At 43.8% G+C, this 16,981-nt stretch overlaps 1 protein-coding gene across 1 annotated transcript in view; it reads left to right on the top strand.

Annotated features, from left to right (window-relative positions):
- The window catches only part of FOXO3 (forkhead box O3), an 88,423-nt gene extending 73,677 nt beyond the window's left edge, over nt 1-14,746 (top strand). Inside the window, exon 3 of the mRNA XM_053936781.1 lies at nt 10,559-14,746. The gene's annotated coding sequence lies outside the window, so the exon portion shown is untranslated. The remainder of the gene's footprint in view (nt 1-10,558) is intronic.
- Nucleotides 14,747-16,981: the final 2,235 nt, after the last annotated feature.

The following is a 16,981-nucleotide window of genomic DNA, read 5'->3' as shown; positions in this document are numbered from 1 at the left end:
GAATGGGGTAGATATCTTTTTCTTTTGGACTCCTCCAAGAGAATATCTGTAGATTTGGGTTCTGACATAGGTGTTTTTTAAATGTTAACTTCTTCAGATTAATTTTTTTCAAGATTGATATGTTTTTTCCATTGCTTATTTTCCACAGCTGGGGATGTGTAATCATTGTTTCTGTCATTCTTTTGTGATTCTTCAGAATCCTGCCCATACCTCTGCCTGCTCCCACATACATATTTCCCTGACTCATAGGGCAGGCGCCACACAAAGTGCCCTTTCTCCTTTGTTTATTTATTAGTATAAAGGAGTAAATTTCAAAATGTAGTAGAATAAAAGGTTAGCTATAAATTATTGAAAGTGTTCTATTAACTTCAGAATAGTATGTAGAGCATCTCAGTGGTGAGGTTAAATGAGGCATTCATTCAGTTTACAGCTTACTTCGAGCTTTCTTATTTTCCAGGTGACGGACAGAAAGGAGTCAGTGTCCTTTGACTTTACAGTGCATAATTTACCCCTTTCATCTTTAATTGCATTTTCATTCACTGTTTCACAGTTAGATGTTCAAGGGGAAGCTTTGTGGTAGGGCGAGCAGCAGTGGTGAACCTGGAGAATGTTTTCCTGTTTCCTGTGTGTATGGAGCACCTCAGGAGATGTGCTGTGGTCTGCTGTCTGTGAGGGAGAGCAAGACTGCCAGGCAGCCTCCTTTCAGTCAATCTGCAAAGCTGCCCTGCTCCGATGGAGTTCTTGGTGTGCACCGTCCTTTCTCTGTCAGTGCAAGGATTTCCTCTGGTTCTTGCACATCTTCTCACTCTTAGCAAGAGCATTGTAGTGCACAGCCAGGAGATGGGCTGTGGAGAAAGGCTGTAGAGGACACTGCGTCCCAAGGACCCTGAGCAAGGCAGCAACTTGGCAATGCCAGGGCCACATATGAATTTTGGGGTTTCTTCAGTACTGGTACTGGAGAATTTAGGAAAAGAAAGGGGGAAAATCCAGAATTGATTCAAGGTTGAGGAAGCAAAAGTTTGTAGCAGGTCATGGTTGCTGAACAGTTCTCTCTTCCTTCAGGTGCATGAGCTGCTTGGATTTAAAAACCTTCTTTGCATGATGTAAAAAAAAACAGCTGTAGGGACTTTATTGCTGTGCAACATCCAAAAGTACAATCTGTCAAATGGGGCCTGAAAAATAGGTGTTATTGATGGTCTTGCTTGACACAGGCAAATAGGACAGCCTCCTGCTTCCATAGCTTCGCATGCTGTGTGTAGGTAGCAGCTGTATCAGCCACCGCAGGGGGACTTGCATGGGCGGCGTGGAGGAGACACAACACCCTCACTGATGATCCCTGCTGCCTCTTCACCCCAGCCTCTGGCATCTGTGGAAAGCATAGCTGCCATGATCTTTTTCAGGCTGCTCCCTCTGAATAGAGGAACTGACACATCTGTGTGAGCAGAGTCTCATTGCAGAGGACAGATTTATTAACGAGACAGCTCTCCTCGGCCGATTACTGTCCAGTCATCTGTGGAAGCCTCTCTCCCTCTCCCTGACAAGTGGACCAGCTGCTGTGGGGTGCCTCTGGTATCAGGTGCAAGCACAGATGATTTCTGCTGAGCTGGTTCATCATGCACCCTTCCTCATCTGTTAAGCAGTGCTGTTTGAGATTTTGCCTCCCTGAGAGCATCTTGTGTTTTGATAGGGGCTTCTTGCATGACATCAGGTGCAATCATTCTGAATTGCTTTTCTTGGTTACTCTCCACTGCAGCAGAGGGATCCCTGAATTAAAATCTTCTCTCAGCAATGTTCATGACCCCAGTAATGAATCCTTACAAGTCCAAAGACTGGGGAACACTTTCGGCAGAGCAGCCTGGCAATTGCTTACACTAAATCCATTTCACTAGGGTAGCCAGGTGAGTTTTGCAGGCAGGCAAAAGCAGTTACAATGGATTATTGGCATACCTATTGAGTGCTGTGTTTTCTATTAAAAATAAGAGAAACATTGGAGTCAGTTTTCAGGAAGGAAAGAAGGCAAATACACAGGTATTTAATTTATACATACTTAGGTATAGAGGGAGGTTTACTTTGGAAGAAAATCAACTACAGTTTCTTCATAGGGAAATTAAAAAACCCTGCAGGAGATGCCACTGTTGCAGGTTTAGTGGCTGTGCACGTTTGCTGCACGCAAGCCTGTGCACGGTCCTTGCAAAGAGCCCTGCCCAATCTCCATCAACCTGTGCCCATGAGGCTGCCCAGGCCCAGCCTTTCAGAGGGCCCTCACTGAGCCATATAAATGAATTTGGGTTTGGTTTGGTTGTTTTTCTCTTACAAGAAGGAGTAGAGAAAATCAATTTTTTCCCCCTGATTTATTCACTCAGCCATAATTTTTTTCTCTTACACTGCCTGGGGCCTCTGTTCCTCTCCCTCTACCTGCTTTCCAAAAGCACTGGGTAATGCCCTCCACCCACTCAGATAATCATCATCTTGGTATTTCAGCAGGTTTAGCAATAAATAGACATCACTATTCCCTCACCTGTCTCTAGAATACCTTTTATTTTGAAATTAATGGGTCCTTCTATTAGTCTGGGATTCCCAAAACTCTGCACTTTGCTCCGGGGTCTTTGCTCCAAGTTCAAAGGGACTTGACTTTTGCCGAAGAATAATCCCAAAAGAGAGCATCAGGGAAGACTGTTCAGGACATGTGCTGCTACCTGGAAGGCCAGGAGCTGGTGAGCAGTTGCTGCATGGGCAAACATTTTCTCCAGCACCAAAACCCCTCCAAGAAGTTGCTTTTACCTGGATTGTTTCAGTGATCCAGTTTACAATGGCATCATGTAGGCAGCAATGCTGTCAGGGTTGGGCATGGGCAGCCCAACCCTGACAGCATGGGCATGTCAGCATGAGCAGGGCAGGAACTTCTTGAGTTGGTGTCATAGTCTGAAAAACTCATCTAAGCTGCATCTTTTGAAAGAGATTTCAATGTGTCATTTATCAGGGTGCCTCTGGGCTCTGTAACAGAGCTGTGCTGGACTCACGTTGACTTATTTGAAAATTACATGTAAAATACTTGACAGATGAGTTAAAGTCACTCATTTTCCACTAGTATCATCTAGGTCCCACATCTTCTTATTGCAGAATACACAAGCTGCAAATAGCAACATCACGTAATGGTCACATTTGATGATTAACATCTCTGGTGAAAAAAAAATCTTAGGAAACCTAACAAAATGTCTATTAGTCTTTCATTAGTCCATATCAGCTTGGACTACTTGCCAGTTTGTTAACTGGTGTTCAGCCTGTTTCTGTGTACAATTCATACCTAAGACAAATTGGTCTGAGGGTGACTTCATGTTTACAACACCATCTTAAAAGCAAAACCAGGTAGTTAAAGATCTCTATTTGGATGGAGTTTTGAATCAGAGAGTTCTGTACAGTTTGCCACAAAGAAGATGATTTTTGTTTTCTGCCGGAAAACTTCTGCCCAAGAAAGGTGAATTGCTGGACCTCTTACCTGATGACATGTGACTGCCTCAGGACCATAGCCACACTTCCTTCTCTCTTATTTTCAAAAATGAGGTCTTAGGGATAGGGCTGCCAGGTTTCTTACACAGAGCTAAGGTGGGGCTGTCTGCCTTCAGAAAACCTAAAGGAAATTCAAGAGCAGCACATTCTTCTGCTCCATTTCTAGTAGGCTAGTGGTTAAGATGGTGGCACTTGTAACATTTAAATGTTGTTTCTGCCAGCCCAAGTTTTGAAAGGTGGTTTTGTGACTGGCTGAACTCCACACATGCCAAGTTTAGTCTTTGAACAAAAATATCTATGTAGAAAATGCATTTTGTGGGGAACAGAGATCCCTTCAACTCCAAGGAGGGCCTGCCCTGAGCAGGCTCTTCAGTGGCTGGGGAACACATCAGTGACACAGGAGCAAACTCTGTGCTCATGGCTGCTAGGAGAGGGGACATTGGGACAAACCCCATTGGGTCTGCCCCCCATGAGGTCCACTGAAGCTCATCAAACCCCTTGCATACAGAGGCCAGTCCTGGGCTTGCAGAGATGCTGTGACTTCTGCTGTGTGAAGATAGCAGGAGCTGACACATAAACACAATGAATTGCTCACTCCTTCTGGGAGTAGGGCTTTTTTGTTCTGGTATGTTTTTAATCTGGGTTTATTGTTTGGGGTTTTATGAACCCAGGGAAAAGATCTGTAAAAACCAGGATTGGCTCCACAGGCTTGTATTGTGAGTGTAAAGCAGCTGAAGCCAGGACAGTGGTCTTATCCTGTGGTTTGGGTGTTCTTCTGTTGGTGTTTTATATAGATGTATTTTTTAGAACCTCATGCTTTGTCATGTGATTCAGCAGCAATAATTAAGCAGAAACTTGCTGTCCCTGCAGATGCTAAGATTACAGGATGACATACTCTCACCAGATGACAGCACAAACCGATATTTTTAGAACAGCCCACATCAACTGGTCTCCCCAGTGCTTTCCTCCTTGGATCAGCAGTGCACAGGTTTTTTTTACAGAATGAGTCTTTGCAAATCGTCTGTCTCATGTGAATGAGCCATAATGATTGTTTAGAGCTGCAGATCAGTGTTGGTCCCTCGATATGTTTGCCTGATAACTGGGCTGGTTACAGGTGGCTTTTCTTTGTTAATTCCTTCCTTTGAGCCAGACTTTTAAATAGCCCCCATGAAAGCATATTTTCTTGAAGAAGTGCGTAATAAGAGCTCCTTTTTAGAAACATAGCGTCATGCAGCTGAGGAAAGGTCAGGATCTTTTTTTCATATCAATTGGGCACTCAGCCCAGGTGATGAACTGACAGCTGGAGAGGTTTAAGTCTTTCGTTGATGCCAGCCAAAAAGCCCAGGTACAGTGTGGGCAGTGGGAGTGCATGTTTGAATAATACTGTGTGCCAATACACAGTACTAAAGCCAGCCTTTCTGTCCTGGCCTGGGGAACGGGGATGAAGGAAGGAGCCACCCTGGGCTCCTGGCACCAATGGTGAAGGATCTCCAGCAGGATGTTCCCATCAGCACTGTCCCCGATCAAGTCCTGAGCGGTGTGTGGGGACGCTATCCCTGTTAAATCAGGTACCTGTGGTGGGTGGTGGGAATGCCCCACTCTGGTCCAGTCTGCCGGGGCTGTTTAATCAGCTTTTCCACTCAGATTGCTGCACAGGGTGGCAGTTCTTGGAGTCTGGCAGAGGGGGCATCTGCTGAGCAGGAATAGGACGGGGATGCAGGTCGGCTAGCGGAAGCTGCTGCGCAGCCACGGCTGTCTGCCATGACTCCAGGAAAAAGGCCATGTTTCCCAGATGATGCTGTGGAGAATGGCTTGTGCTTATGCACTTCTACAGCTGAGCTGAATGTCTTGTCCGTTGTTTTTCCCTTGCACTGCCTACATCTCCTGGGCTTTTATCTACATACAAATGTAGATAAAATCTGGGTATGAGGTAGGATCTTTCCTCTCTTGCCTTTTCTGCCACTTGCAAGTTATGATAGAAAATGTCCTGTCTTTTATCAGCATGGTATTGGCCTCTCATTTTCAGTTTACCACAGAGGAAAACAAGAAGATTACATAGCAGGGAAGATGTTTTTAAAATAGGCTCGGTACCTAGCAAAGAAAAAGAAGCTGTCTATGAGCACATTCAGAATAACAGGTACATAGCAGGTTTCCATAGCACTATAAACCCATAATTCAGGATGTCTCTAGCCATGCAGGTATCTCTCACTCTAAAATGTGACTCTTTTTCTTCCGATTCAAAAATGCAAGCAAAATCCTTCTCTGGTCATGCAGAGGTGCAGTAGTTACACACCTTTTTGTGATCCACTGTAGACATCTCCTTCCCAGTGCTCCCAAGTGCCTAAAGAAAGCAATGTTATTCCAGCTGATGGGATTTACCCCTAAAAAAAGATGTATTTTGTAAGTATTTTTTGCCTTCTTCATCTAGTCCAGCAGCATCCTGCCTTAAGAGGGCTGTGTTGAAGACCCAGGCTGATGTCTCTCAGTCATTGGCAGTGTCACCCATAACTGGCAGGATTTCCATCCCACTCCTTGGGCTCCTGAGCAAAATAGAGGGGATAAAATTGACCAAAAGTTGTCAAGTAAGAAACCTGATGACCTTATGGAGAGAAGCTCTCCTGTGTTAGCCAGGGCAGAGGATTAAACCCAGCCTGATGTGATGGTTCTCAACAGCAATTGTCTATCAACAATGCTTGGGCTCAGAGTTTTCTTTTCAACTGTAAAATGGGTAGATGGGACTTTACCACAATGGGACTTTTACCCTTTGTGGGTAAAATGAACTGCCCAGAGGAGCAGTGGATTCTCCTGTGCTGGAAATATTCCATACATGACAGGATTCTGAATAATCTTACCTAAGGCCCTGCCTTGAACAGAAAGTTGGACGAGATGATGCTGATCCCTTCCAGCCTGGACTTTTATATGGTGCTGTAGATCAGTGGGATATCAGAATAACCTGCTTATAAATAGTTGTGGCACCTCACTACAGTTCTGGCCTTCTTTCCCAGGGCACTGGTGCAGGATGAGAGAATGATCTGCTGTCTTAAGTTACATTTACTTCCAAAATACTTGGTTGTCTCCTATGATTTTGCAGTGTTCCTTGGAAGAAGAGCAGCAACAGAAGTAAAAGACACTTTCATGCCTTACATGCTTATGCAGCTACAAGCACTGCAACATTTTAGCTCACATAAGTCCTAGTTCTGTGCTGGCATTCTTCCTCTTTCCATCCTTCAGCTCTTATTCTCTGCCCCCAGTTCTGAGCTGGGAAAAATCTAATTTTATGAGCAGAATTTAAAGAGAAAAAGCGAAGTTGCAACATGCTTGAAAGTTCAGGAAATAAAGCCACATTAAGTTGCCAACTCTTTTTTTTTTTTTTGTCCTTGGACTTTGTCCCCATACCTCAGTGTTGTCCCTTAGCACAGGGCCATCCTGTGGCATCCTCGTGCAGTGGCTGCTAAGCCTGTAGGCTGTCACTGTGGCATACCTGCTGTGGCATTGGGATTTCCAATTTTTATTGTGCTTGAAATATAAATCCCATGCTGTAACTTTGTCATTACAGAAAGACTGGCCACAGTAGTTATCTTCCTTACTTGTTTTTAAGCAAATTCTGTGTATTTTTCAGTCTTCAGCTGTGAAACCTCAGGCAGAATATTAACTTGTAACCACACATAATCAAGTCTTGTTTTTTGAGCCTACCCCCACTTTGGAGTAGAAGCTCTGTTGCTAGAAGCGATGACAAATGGAAGGGCAGAGGCACCAGAATGAATGCACATCTGTCACTAAAGGACACAAGTTTCCTTGAAAATGTTTGTGTCCCAAGTGTCTAGACAGTACAAGTAGTTACTGGGAATTCCTGTCCCTGGAGAGTTGTTGCAAAGTGGTACCCAGGGAGAACGCTTGTTTTACAGACCACTAAAAGGTGATATTTTCCAAGATGAGATCCACTCAACAAGCCTCCCAGCCAAATCAGGAGATCCATGTTCAGCTGCCATGCAGAGGAGCTGTGTGTTGGCAGTGCAGATTCTCGTACCATAATTGTGTAAAGGAGCACACAGCTTTTCTTCCAACAGAAAACTTTAGAGCTGTGTTGGCTCACTGATAAACCAGGGCACGTTATCCATGCCCTGCTCTGGGGAGCATCGCTGTGTCACCTTTCTGTTCTGAAGAAATTTTCAGTGCTTCATAATTGGCACCATTGGGAATCAAAGGGAGAAAGTAACAGGTGGCAAATGATTCTTCAGAGCTGCTCTGATGGTGCACAAGCTGGCATGGGGCTTGGGAGTCCAGTTAAGTGGTGAAATGATGTGAGACAGAGGTGAAGAAATCTTGTTGCTAGAGGGAAATTAGAACTAGTCAGCTTGGCCACAGAGTAAAATGAGAGTAGCGTTTGTAACTGGTCAGTAGCAAGGTAGAGGATGGGAGGGCAGAGAATAGGGCAGAAGAAAGGGGCATCTCATCTCCTGCATGACTGTTTGCAAAGCTTTTAGCAGGGCCTGTTGCAGTAGGACAAGGGAAATGGTTTTAAATCAGAAGAGGGTAGGTTTAGATAAAATAAAAGGAAAGTGTTTTTTACAATGTGGATGGCAAAACACCACAACGGGTTGCCTGGTGAGGTGGTGGATGACCCATCCCTGAAACTGCTCCAGGCCAGGTTGAATGGGGCTCTGAGCTACCTGATCTAGTTGAAGATGTTCTTGCTCACTTCAGGGGGATTGGACTAGACAATCTATAAGGTCCCTGCCAGCCCAAACCATTCTATGATTCTGTGATAAATGAAGATATAACCGGACCACTTGTTTCCCTGCCTTGATACAGTTTTCATCGCTGTGGGGTATCCAGCTGCTAACTCAGGGTAAATAGGCTTTTTGTGGTGAGACAGAAAGCAAAACTGTGTGAGTTTGTTACAGACTTTAACAGGGTACTTTGAAGGCAGGCAGGTTAAGACTTTGATCTAGCTCTTTTCATTTTTAATCCATTTACAAAGTCCATGTAAGCAGAGCTGTGAAAATGGAACATAGTTTTGTTCTGCTATGTGATACACACCTCAGCTGTGCATCTGCCTCCAAAATGTTGGCACTGTCTGAAGTACAGGTCCCACAAGAAAAAATATTTGGCAGTGCCACTTCCACAAAAGATGCTCAACTTATCCCATCCTCTAGTTTTTTTCTCATCACTTGGTTTCATAGTATAATACTTCACATAGATTTTGATTTAAATGTTAAGCAATACTCTGGTGCTTTATTGGGAATTTCTGTACTCTTTTACTTTTATTCAAAGTCAGCAAGACTTCTCACATGTGCCACAGTTAAGCCCATGCTCAACATAACTGGCAGCTGCCTGAGAGGGAGCTGACTTGCTGGGCTGTGGCATTTGGGACACGAGCCTTGCCTTCAGAGGATGCTGTCCTTTGGGAAATCACTCATTTCCAGCCCCCTCTGGTGCTCAGGCTTTAAGAAGTAGAGAAATGGGCTTGCACTTGTTTGAGCTGCTTACAAGCCACTAGCCAGCTTTTACTGGGGGCTGCCAGGCCTGTCTGGTTATCTTCTGCTGACCTTGTTATGGCCATCGGGGCACACCAAATGGAGTCATTGGCAGGCAGTCACATTAACGAATAGCCAGCATTAATTTGCCCTTTGAAAATGAAGAAATCAATATGTTGATCCAGTCAGAAATCCCTTTATTCACAAAACAGTCTACCCCAAACCCCTCCACATAATTAAGGCTAAAGCCAAATTTTGTTTGGGTGAAATGCACAATCTGTCTGCTCCCTAAGCTGTGCTGAATGAAGTTCTCCCCTAATGGCACAGGGAGCAGCTGTCACGCTGTTGCTCTAATAACCATGAGACAAAATGATTAAATTTCCATCAATCATTTAGCATTATCAGAATAGGTCATTTTAATAAATTGTTATCATAGGATCAGTGCCTGGCACCTTAGACAGGAGACAGTTTGAGTGATCCTCCTTGCAGGAGATGTCCATCCTGGTTAAAGCAGCAGTTCCACTAACTCCACCATTTTTCGTGAGGGTGCCTGCTAGCAGGGTCTTTTGAAAGTAAAGACATTCCTGTAATCAACTCAATGGCTTTTTGGGTTCAAGTATCCCCTTGTTCTTGCACTGTATCAAAAATCATCAATCTTTTGTCTTTGGGAAAACCCTCAAAAGGTAGTAAGTGGTGTGAGGGGACTAAACCCTGTTTTCAGAAGCCCTTTCAAAGCCAGAAGCTACATGCCCAGCAACACAGATGTCTACCAAGTGAAGTTTCTAAAAAAGTGAGAGGATTTAATGGGAATGTTTAAATGTACATATTTTCCAAAACCCTATGTGGTGCCTGCATATATCTCTAAGCCACTGAGTACCTTTAAAATTGTCCCCTTGGCCCCCTTGGTTGAAATGTTCATCTGTTTTCAGTGCTATACCTATTTACCATGTTTCTTCACAGTCATCTCCATGCTGTATCCAAGGTATCTTCCCCATGCTTCTCTCTCCTCAGAGAAGTTTCTTGGCTAGAGAATAAGACAGACCTAACCCAGTTTTTAAAGCCAGCTGGACCCTGTCTGTTGCTGGTGTGTTGTGTGAGCAGGAAAATGGAAAACCTCAAAGTCCACACTGAAATTCATGGCTCCTTACTGCTTGTCTTCAGCTTTTAGAGAATGCTGAGAAAAGTTGATCATGAAAAATGGAGAAAAGCTGGAAGATCCTTCATTGCTTCTACCTGGAAATACGCTTAACAAATGGACAGTGCACTGGGTTTCTGTAAATCAGACTTGACCATCATTTTTCATTGGAGAGAGGGTTTTTTCTGTCCTGTTTGGGAGCAGCTAAGCCATCAAAGAAACACATGAACTTTGGCAAGGGACAAGTATTTTCAGGCAGGGTCATCTTATTCCTTGCTATATGTTCCAAGCTCCTGGGTGCAAACATACCTGAATTGCTTCTCAGTGTAAGCTGTTGTTTTGTTTGGATGTTTGCTTGGTTGCCTTTTTTGTTGTGTGTGGTTTTTTTTTTTTTTTACACGCAGTAATCTCACTGTCTTTTCTTCTTTTTCTTCTCCAGGCCCTCAAACTGACACGAGATGTAGAGAGAGAACCCTTTGCCAAATCTGCTGTCAGCAAGTGGACAGTGATACTGTTTACAGCTTACGACCTTTGTGAACCCTGCATTATTTTCCTAATGAAGCAGACTGTTAATAGGCCCCTTACTGGAGTGAAGAACCTACATTTTTTCCCCCTCTTTTTCTTTTTTTTCCTCTTTTTTTGTTGAAAATTGAACTCATTCTGAAGTATGCAAAATCTTCCTTTTCTGGGATGGCCAAGCACCTGCTGTGGAGACAATGTTCAGCACCATCCTGTTGAGAACACGCTGTGTAGCCTTTACACTAGTTACTTGTCAATGAGTATGTGGTGTTTCAATATATTAATGGTTTATGGGCTGTTTTAAGTTGGCTTTAGAGATTTTCCCTATCTGCCCACCCTCCCCCCTACAGCCTCCAGTTTGATTTCCATAGATTTTTAGCCATTTTTGCTTTCTCTCCCTGGGGAATCTGAGGCACATGCGTGGAAATGACCCTAACCCAACGCTGCTCAGGTGTCGGGGTTTTCTGAAGGTACAGCATTTGTTAGTCCTATCAGCCAGCTGGATTCCAGAGAGAGGATGTGCGTGGCCTGTTTGTTGGGTTGGTTGGTTTGTTTCTTTCTTATTCTTTCCTTAAGTTTAATGGTACACCCCTGTTTTCCATAAGGGTCAGCCCAGAGTTGGTTGCAAAACAAGGGAAGCCAGTGAGTTTGCCGGCTCCTGAGGACAGACTGACAGCGGGTGCCGTTGCCCTCACATGTAGCGAGGCAGGAGCCCCTTTCCTCCCCGCTGGAGCAGGCTTCCCTCCTGCCTTACATTAGCAAAGCTGCCCTTGCTGCCACAGGGTGCTGGTGAGGAGTTATGGGCTGAGCTGCCACGCAAGGTGGATGCAGTCACCTGTAGAGATGTGTTTGGAAACACAAATTAAAGGAAACCGAGCGGCTGGGCATCGGCAGGTGACTTGCAGTGACAATGCCAGGAGCTGAGGCACAGTTCATTGCAGGGTGTGTTATGGCATTAGAGATCCTGTTTATTTTTGTTGTTGTTGTTGTTGTTGTTTTGGACATATCCTTGATTATTTTTTCCTTCTCATTATGTATAATCCATTGTGGCAGAAGAAGCAGGAGTGGGAATGGCAAGGTGACAGTATCACACAAATGGCTTTTCATACGAGTGCAGATTGTAGCAGGATAAATGACACTGAAAGACAAGGCAGTTTTATATATTTTGCTTCTAAGATTTTTCTTTTGTAAAATGAATAATAATTAATAATAATAATGAATAAAAGGTATGGTGCTGTATAGATCCTCTCTATAATCTGGAAAGTTTGATTACTTTTTATTAGTATCTGGGGAGGGAGGGATAAAAAAAAGGGGAAAACACCAGTGGTACATAGGAATTTGGTATGAAGAGGTTCTGAATAGGACAGTGTATACATAATTCTCCAAAGCGATATATGAAGTTTTTTTTTTCCTTTGCATAAAAGTATTATGCATATAAATATATAAATATATTTTATTATGTACAGAAATGGATCATTATGCATGGATGTTAGGAAAACAAAACTAGCATTTTAACCCAAGGTCTCAGTGCATGAGTTCCCACCGACCCGTATCCCATGCAATGTGGAGTGACTCCCTCTCGCCACTGCCACCACACATGCACAGTCATGCACCAACACTCACAAGCATTCGTGGGCCCTTCCTCACTCCTTACTTTCCAGGTCCCTGAGGTGTTTTTGGTGAAACAACGGCTCCTAGTGTGATGGAAGTTTTGGTTTTGTACCGTAGCCCCCATGCTGTTGTTCTCTCATAAAGATGCACCTCTTGGTTTCTCCCCCCAGTTACGACTGTGTAGGCTCTGTGCAGTTGTGGTTAGCATAATCCTGTAGCATATCAACTCTTTCAAGCAGCCAAGGGTTTATCATTTGCCTTTTAAAAAAAACTTCTTTTTACACTGAGGGGTTCTATTTGCTAGCACGTGGCCCAGTTTATTGCATTCATTGGAGCTGGCTGGTGCACATTGCCCATGTCTATCAGCAGCCTGCTTCCCAGGATGCTTGTGTGGCACAGCTGGGCACCCTGCTTACCCGAGTCCAGTTGCAGGCACCTTTTACTGAAATTGGTCAGGAGTTCATTCCTGGCCTCCCCTGAGTGTGTGGCATGAGCTCTTAGCTTCCTGGCCCACCCCAAAATGTGAGCATATGCTGAAAGACTTCCCTCTGGTGTTTCTTTTGCTGAGGCTTCTCTGTAGCTGCTGCCCTGTGGCTGGACTTGTGCCCCAGCCCCATGTTTTGGCTGTCAGCAGAGCTCACTCGGTGGCTTCCCGAGCTGAGGTGCAGCTTTTGATCCCTACGCAGATGAGCCTCCAGTGAGACCTGTTGTGCTGCCCAAAGACCCACTGTCACTGACAGATCAGTAAAGCCTGACTTGATGGTATGGCCAAAGTGACCAAACCCCATAATTTTTTTTTTCTTGGTACAGATTCAGTTCTTGTCAAAGGCAAGGGAAGGCCTGTTGAAAGCTTAAATGAAATGGCTGCAAATTCTGCTCTGTTGCAGCAACTTAGCCTGCTTGCATTCAGAGGAATTGCTTTCCACTGGCAGAAATGAGAAACAAAACTATGGCCTGTTCTGTTCAGAAAATGGAGAAAAAACACTTGATTTAGAGACAGCCCATCAATGGCAGAGAAGTTTTGGTTTTTTTGGTTTTTTTTTTTTTTAAGAAATAATAAAAGCATTAGTGGCTGAAAGGCTTAACCAGCCTCCCAGCAATGTCAAGGGGAGCATTTCCATTGGCGTGGTTGGGACAGCTTGGGCCCCTGCTTTGGAGAACATCCCAGCACTCTCTGAAGAGGAATGGACTTAGCCAGCCTCTTCAGTTTGGTTTGGTTTCTCTTGCTCAATTTTGGGGCCAAAATTTTCAAGCAGAAGTGCCTGGTGTCAGGCACCAAACATCAGGGACTGCAGCGTGGTCGCAGGGGATGAGCTGCTCAGCTCTCAAGGCTTCTTGAAGGAAGGGGAGGGGACAGGTCCCCCCAGGCCCAGGGGAAGGTCATCACCCTCTTTACCTGCTGAGGTGCCCAGCAAAGGCCCTTTACTCCAGAGGTGCTAAATAAAAATAAATAAATCAATCTCCCTGAATTCAAAGGGCCAGTTATTTAGGTGTCAAAATTAAGCCTTGAATAGCTAGTTTGGGGAACCTACTTTTTGAAAATTTGGCCTTTGGGTCTTTGAACATGTTTATGCCTGGAAGTTGTCCTTGTGAAATCATGTAAAACAGATGAAGGTCAAGGTCACAATTACATTGTTGTTTTTTTGAACACTTGGTCTAAACAAAAGCTCTAAAAAGGTGTTATTTATGCAGTTTCTATTCACAGGTTGGGGCTTGATTTAATGATTTTGTAAAAGAAATTTTCTCTTAAGAATAATCAGATAGTTAAACACTGCTTAACTCCAGAAATTTTTGTGCCACTGCCTAAAAAAGTTACCTTTTAGGTCTTGTATTTCTCCAAAATTATATCATTGCTTGGCAATTGGTGTCCTGTAAGTGTTTCAAGTACACAATATACCTTTGGAATTGCCAACAGATGCGAAGGGGGACCAGATACATTTCGTAACTATGGGTTGGAAAAAATGGATTGTACATTTGGCTTCACATGTTTAACTTTTTTTTTAAAAAGTTGCATGATTGGAAAAAATATGTATACAGTATCTGTAAAACTGTTTTATCTGTTTCTGTTTCAAGCCATGTAAATTGGAAGAATATTAAATCCACAGCCTTATCGCGCATGGCCGTCTTTACATACCGAAGAGCTGAACAGTTTATACTTTTCATTTGGGCTATCTTGTACTTTCATTTGAAAGCAGACACTCTCATGTTGCAGTCTTACTGAGGATTTTATATTTAAAAAAAAAAAAAAAACCAAAAAAAAAGAAAACAAAGAAAAAAGATGCTGCCCTGGAGGAATATATTACCTTACTACTCAGAGGTTGGAAGGAAGTTTGTTTTGGAGCAAAACCTGCCCCTTTCCAAATGAAGTAGAGACGCAGTGCTTACTCCACTTGGTGTTAGTAGATATTGCCTTGTGTATTCCATTTTAAATTGTAATCTAGTTTGTAAAAGAGATGGTGACGCATGTAAATAAAGCATAATGGATCTCTACATTGCACATTTGCCTTTGCTCTGTTTTATTGTGTCACAGACAGACATGTGTTTACACAGGACCTGGAGAAGGGGTGACTTTCAAGCAGCAAGTGAAAATGGCTGGTGGGGTGCTTGGGGCTGGGCAGGGGTCCCCAGCCTGCATCCACTAATATCTGTCAATGCATATTGACATGGGCCTCGGCCCTTCAATCCTTCAGCAAAGCCAGTGTAGTTTTGGTGGTCAGATAACCCCCAGGGGCATCATTTACTGCTGCTAAACAATCACAAAGTTCACTTGAATCTGGGGACAGAGGGGGGTTGTCCCCAGGGGTGGCAGTTGCACGCTGCAGCTGCAGACCTACTCGCATGACCTGGGAGAGAACCAGTCCGACTGCAGACCTGTCCAGAGAAGGATTACACCCCCCACCGTGGGCTTGGCTGAGTTTCAGGCTGTCTTTGAAAAATGCCTGGAGTACTTGAAACCACCCATTTGGGATTTGGGATAATAAAACCAGCAGCCTGACTCAGCAGAAAGTTATACTGAGGGCTCTGGCAGAGGCACTGAAGAGCGTGCTCAGAAATGAGAGACATGTCAACAAAAAAACTCTTCTCCCATCCTGATGGGAAGCCAGAGATGTATATGGTCTCTTTGAGTCATTTTTCAGGAGGAAATTATATTTTCAAGAAAGAGGGGGAGGGGGTTTTCATCTCTCCAGAGGGACAAAACGTGATATTGTCCATGCAGAGCCTACAGGAACGTTGCCCTGAAGTACTGCAGCAATAAAGAGCAGCTTGGGGATATCTCTTAGTAAACACAGCAAGAGCTGTTCAGGTTTTGTTCTAACTAGAGATAGCCTGAAACGTGACAAGATCCAGACAGAGAATAAATAGCCTTTGACCAGGAGAAAGTGTGCATTAAACTGGCCAGAGTGAGAGTGCACTTGTCCTGCAGCAACTACAGCTTCCCCTCACAAACAGAGCTGTTTTGCTTGTTTTTTTTTTTCAGAAGGCTTTCCAACAAGGCTCTGTCTTCTCCAACAAGGGAAGGACCCAGGCCCGCTGCCTTGGCATCACCCCACTGATATTTGGGACAAACTATTGTGATTCTTTGGTCTAGTGAGGTGCCAAGTCAAAGGGACTCAGCTATAACCTGAATTTTGGCAGGGGCGGTCACAGCAATGAAGATGAGCTGATCAACTCCTGAGCAAATTTTGTGCTGAACCTACTTGGGTCTATTGTGCAATGCCTTAGCTGTGACCTTCAGTTCGCACGGCCTTGGAATAGATCATTCTTATCTTTCACAGTACTTTCAAAATAAGTCCAAACATTTTAGAACTTCTCCAACTGTCCAAGAAGGCAAAAGACTTTTCAAGTTGCTGCTGAGGCTGGTGAGGCAACAGAGAGCTCTTTTAGGAGCTCCCCACCACATATGCTGAGTCGTGAGTTCAGCCAGACCAGGGAAAACAGTATTTTACAGCTCTTGTTTGGTTACTGCTGCCAAGGAAGTTAGGGGTGCTTTCAAGAAGGCTGAGATAAGTAAATCTGGGAGGCTACCTCTTTTACTGGTTGGAGCCATCGTGACTGGAATCTCCCCCTTCAAAAGGAAGTCTTCCTGGATGAAGTGGAGCCCAAGCCAGATGGAGTAGATACTGCTCTTGCTGGTACACACATTCATCCCACTGCCAGCGGCTTCTGTGCTGTCTCATGGCATCTCTGTTTGCCCAACCCAGCCCACAGAGCTTTTTTTCTCACTGGGTCTGCCTGTGGAATTTTTAAAAATGAAAATGTGTTTATCACATAAGTACAAAGCATAGAAAATTCCACTAAAGCAACAAAAAAACCAAGTAAGCTTTTAAATTTTTTTACAGTGGTTTAAATCTTTGAGAAAATTTGGAATTGTCTGACAAAATTTAGAATCTCTAGTTTAGAATTTTTATTTTTGCACCTGGATTTTCTTTGCATACTCATGACATGAGCAGTTTTGCATATGTCAAAACATTTACTTACTTGAACAAAGTGTCACCTGCTTTTATTTGTTCATGGTTTGATGACATACCAAGGACCTGATTTAATCTAGAAAATGAGATAAAATGTCCCAATTCAGTAGGAACAGCTGGCATAAATGAGGTTAACTGTTGTAACATTCTTTTAATGTTACATTATGCCATGCAGGTTTAAAGATGCCTATGTCCTATGAGTGACTTGGTGAAATTGGGGGAAAACTGTAAAAATACATAACATCTCATAAAACATATTTCCA

The sequence above is a fragment of the Vidua chalybeata genome, chromosome 3, assembly GCF_026979565.1.
Source record: "Vidua chalybeata isolate OUT-0048 chromosome 3, bVidCha1 merged haplotype, whole genome shotgun sequence".
Classification (NCBI taxonomy): Eukaryota; Metazoa; Chordata; class Aves; order Passeriformes; family Viduidae; genus Vidua; species Vidua chalybeata.
Note: the sequence above shows the minus strand (reverse complement) of the source record. Positions and strands in the feature narration are given on the sequence as shown.